The sequence below is a fragment of the Triticum urartu genome, chromosome 2A (assembly GCF_056163025.1).
Source record: "Triticum urartu cultivar PI428250 chromosome 2A, HENAU_Tu73, whole genome shotgun sequence".
NCBI classification, from domain to species: Eukaryota; Viridiplantae; Streptophyta; class Magnoliopsida; order Poales; family Poaceae; genus Triticum; species Triticum urartu.
In genome coordinates, this window is record NC_141874.1 from 712,453,854 (window position 1) to 712,458,567 (window position 4,714).

Genomic DNA, 4,714 nt, shown 5'->3' on the forward strand with positions numbered 1-4,714 from the left:
ATGCACTTTTTGCGGGACAGATGTGCATGCTGGAATAGCAAGGTTCAAGCGTCACCTAGCTGGGGCTAGTACTAAAGGGAAGAAGAATTCTATAAAATGCAAGAAGGTGCCAGAGGCTGCTTCAAAGCAGATGTTGGATTTCATGAAGGCCTACGCAAAGAAGCATAATACGCCAGGGGAGTCTGATAAAGAAGATACAACAACTGGTGATGAAGAAGAGGATGCAACAGCAACTCAAACTAGTAGTAGGACAATAGCAAAAAGGAAGGCCGAGACTGTCCAAACTGAATTACCAACACAAAAGGCTTGAAGAACAATTGCCGGGATGATTAAGAAGACTCCGGAAGAAGTCATTGAGCTAAGGCACTCGAAGAATCCTTCTCAAGCCGCATTGAACGCAGGTTGCTTCAAAAGGACCACCGAGGATAAGGATAGAGTTGATGATCATTGGGCAGCATTTTTCTATGCTAATGCCATTCCCTTCAATGTTACCCGATCAAGAGCCTTTGAGATTGCATTGGAGTCCACCGGGAAATATGGTCCAGCCTACATCCCCCCAACTATTCATGCTCTTAGGCTTCCACTTCTTGTGAAAGCAAAGAAGAAGACACATGCATTGAGAGAGCAACATGAGCTGGCTTGTCAAGAGTATGGCTGCACACTAATGTCCGATGGGTGGACCGATGGGAGGACTAGGCAATTGGTCAACTTCCTTGTCAATAGTCCAGCCGGGACTTTCTTCATTGATAGCATTGACATATCAGCCCTAGTAGCCAACAAAGAATTGTTGGAAGATTTGATGGAGAAAAGGATTAACGACATTGGAAGAGGCTACGTGGTTCAGATTTGCACGGATAATGGTGCTAACTACAAGGCAGCAGGTAGACTCTTAACGGAGAGGATCCCTACATTATGGTGGACCCCTTGTGCAGCCCATTGTTTGAACCTCATGTTGGAGTCCATTTGCAAAATCAAGCAATCCAGCGAGTGTATTACAAATGGAAAAAGGGTGTCTACATTCATCTACAGGCATGGCAAGGTTTTAGATGAAATGAGAGTGAAGACCGGCAACCGTGATCTTGTGAGGGTTGGAGCTACTTGCTTTGCCACAAATTTTCTCAACTTGCAAAGCTTGCACAAACATAGGCAAGCTCTCAAAGAATTGTTTGTGGGTGATGTTTGGCATAGCAATAAGAAGTTGTCAACCTAACCGGTGGGACAAAAAGTTCAAGAAGATGTGTTGTCCATTAGGTTTTGGAACTCGGTAGAGACTTGCATGAAAGTTTCTCTACCTCTTCTAAGGGTGCTAAGGATTGTTGATGGCGATGAAAAGCCGGCGATGCCCGAGGTTATGGCAGCAATGGATTATGCAAAGGAGAGAATCAAGGCTGCGATAGATGACAAACCAACATTGGTTAAGAAGGTGATAAAAATAGTAGAGGACAAGTGGGAATCTCAAATGGGGGTGAAGTTGTATGGAGCTGCGCTATTCTTAAACCCAAATAGGATCTATGGTCTCAAAGCTAAGCCCGAGAAAGCACAATATTGTCAAAGGCTTAGGCATATGTTCAATGAGGTGCTATTGCACATGGAGCCCGATGATGATAAAGGAAGCGTGATAAGTAGATTGGCTGATGACTATGAAAGAGGTGAAGGTGAATGCTTCAGCTCTAAGTTGGGAATCAATGACCGAACAAAAAAGAGTCCTCGTAAGTTACTTCAGCTCCAACCTTCTACTTTTTCATAAATTTCAGCACCTATCTTTTTTGGATTACGAATTCTAACATTGTCTTCATTTGTACTCATGCAGTTCTTTGGTGGGGTGCTTATGGTGGCCTTGCTTATGAGCTGCAACATTTAGCAAAGCACATAGTTAGCCTTTGTGCTTCAGCTTCCGGTTGCGAACGAAATTGGTCTTGCTTTCAAAATGTAAGTAGTAAGTACCAACTTGATGTTCATTGTACTTCTGTAGTTCTTTGGTGGGGTGCTTATGGTAGCCTTTCTAATTGTTTTCTTGTATGTTGTTTTCAGATCCATAGCAAAAAGAGAAATAGGTTGGAGTTCCAAAGACTTAATGATTTGTCATATGTTCAATACAGCCGGAAGAATGCCGATAGGTTCCAAAAGATTCGTGAGGAAGGCTCCAAAGGGACTAGGTCTGACCCATTAGTCCTAGAAGACTTACAATGGGACAATGAATGGGTTGACCATAATGCCCAGCCGGTTTATGAAGGGGCTGATATCACTTGGGCTCAAGTTGACGAAGCTGTCGGTGCATCTGAAGGTCCATTGCGCAACCTTAGAAGCCGTAGGAGTGGGAGCCAAGCTGCTGTTACTCATGTCCATTCTCGATCTCGAGTGCACCAAGTTGGAGAAGATGAGGACGAGGAGGATGATGCAAATTAGGAGGTTGAGCTTGAAGATTATTCAACAAGTGAAGATGATCAAGAGGGAAATCAAGGTGAAGAAGGTGAAGGTGGAGGTGAAGAGAGAGGCTCCATTGGCTCTAATGATGACCTGGATCACTAGGACGATTGATGGAACTTGGGCTGGTGTGGCTTCATTTTGGACATATGGAGTTGGGGGCTCTTGGGGCTGTTGTGCCTCATTTTGGACATATGGAGTTGGGGGCTCTTGGGGCTGGTGTGCCTCATTTTGGACATAGGATTTGGGGCTGGTGTGGACCGTGTGGCTTCTTTTTGGACATATGGAGTTGGGGGCTTGGGGTTGGGCTGGTGTGGCTTATCTCTTATTTTGGACATAGGATTTGGGGTCGATTTGGGGCTGGTTGTTAAGCGTTAAGAACTTGGTAGTTCGTAGTTAAATGTAATGAACTAGTGCTTAATTTCTGTTGCTGTTTGGGGCTGGTCCCAATTTCTGTTGTAATACTTGTTGTTGTGATCTGTGATGGTATTTATATGTAGAACTGCTGCTGTTTTCCTTATCTGAATCAGGTGATCAGGTGCAAAGAGAAAAGGATCATCAAGGAAAACAAATTGGGATAGATGGACACACAAGAAGTAAGTTCTCCTCTTTATTTCAACTCAAATGTGCAAGTTTCTTATTACATATATACTGCAAGGTGCAAACAACTTGATGCTCATGCTTGCTCTTACATTTATACTGCAAGGTGCACCTGCAATCAACAAAGACGAGCTTGCACAAGGTCAGAAAGGGATTTCCATTGCCAACTATAAAAGATTACAAGGTAATATAAATCCTAATTCTACCCCTAAATCCTATTCTAAGCCATGGTGACTTGGGGCGACTAATCAAGCCAAGTCGCAGACTCAAGCCAGCAAGCCACTAGCCATAGCCTCGGCGACTTGGCTTGACTTGGCGACTCAAAAATAGAGATTACATCTAAAAAAGTTAGTCTCAACTAACTGTGAAATTTAGAATGTTCAAATTCAGATCTTAAGTTCTCAAACTGGACCGGCTTTCGGACTTATATATACACAAATCAGTACTGAAGTAGGTTTGCATGATCTCCTGTTAGTAAAATTACAGCATAAATAACTTCCCATGTGATTTCAGGTTGTGTTCCACGGACCTGCTGTTGCTGCTGGTTGTGTTCCCCGACCGAGTCCCCAAGTTGCTGCTGCTGGTTGTTTTCCCCGACCATGTCCCCAAGCTGCATCCTGCTGCCCCTGCCTCGTGCGTCCTCAACTTTGCTCATGGACAGCTACTGTAGGTGAGCCAATTGCCTCCATCTGTTGCTACTACTGTTGTAGTTTGGTTGTAGACGCAACTGTTGTAGCTCGGGTGAAATCTTAGTTTGCCTGCCTTGAGATAATGTGATGGATATAGCACATAACATTGCTTCAGACATTTGCAATGCATCTCTTAATTTAACATACATGGTTGGGGTAATTCTGTTGTGTTAAGTAGAAATATTGAAATACCAAGTAACTATATATCCACAACATTGTAATATGGTACCTTTTATTCAGGGATGTTCAATATCTGCCTCTGCTTCCCAAAGCATATTGATAGTACAGACATATGCAGAAGCACAGAAGCTGCTTTTGCATTATCACTATTGTTGGTTGCTGCTTTACTAATAACTAGTCAATATACTGATAAGAGAGGGGCCTGATCCTAGCTATAAAATGTAGACAGTATGGTATGTGTTCATGTGCATGTTGTTTGTCATGTTCTTGCTAACTGCAAGGGATTGTGTATGGAAAACCAATTATCCAGTCCATTTTTCACAAAAGGATTAGTCTGCTTAATTAGTCCTGATGTTTTATTTTATGGATTAGTTGCTTATTTGGCCAGATTTTCTGTCTTGCTTTTGGCATAAGAATAAGCCAATAAGAACATAATATTGATATTCTATGTGTTATTAGTAAAATGCTCTATTTTCATGCATCACCTTTCTTGTATGCACGGGTATCTCATTTTAACTAACTAGAGAACAAAAATCATTGTACTAGCTAAATTTGTGTTATTATTCTAAAGAAATTGCCCTTTTTTGAATGGTCTGTTCAGAATATATTGGCTCTAGTGTTTTGATTCTTCTCTTCTGACTCATGTAACAGGGTGATGGTCGAAGGCGTGATGATAGTTCTATTGCTGTTCTGTTGGCCTAGTGTAGCGAAGGTCACGACCTAGTCGACTATATCTGTGTGACTATGATTGTATTTGTATCTGTGTTATTACATTAGTAGAGCTTGTAACCGTGTCATATGATAGAAGGAGCCCAGTATGT

General features: G+C 42.3%; 1 pseudogene; it reads left to right on the forward strand.

Moving 5' to 3' along the window:
• Nucleotides 1-325: 325 nt before the first annotated feature.
• On the forward strand, nucleotides 326-3,694 carry LOC147987045 (uncharacterized; annotated as a pseudogene).
• Nucleotides 3,695-4,714: the final 1,020 nt, after the last annotated feature.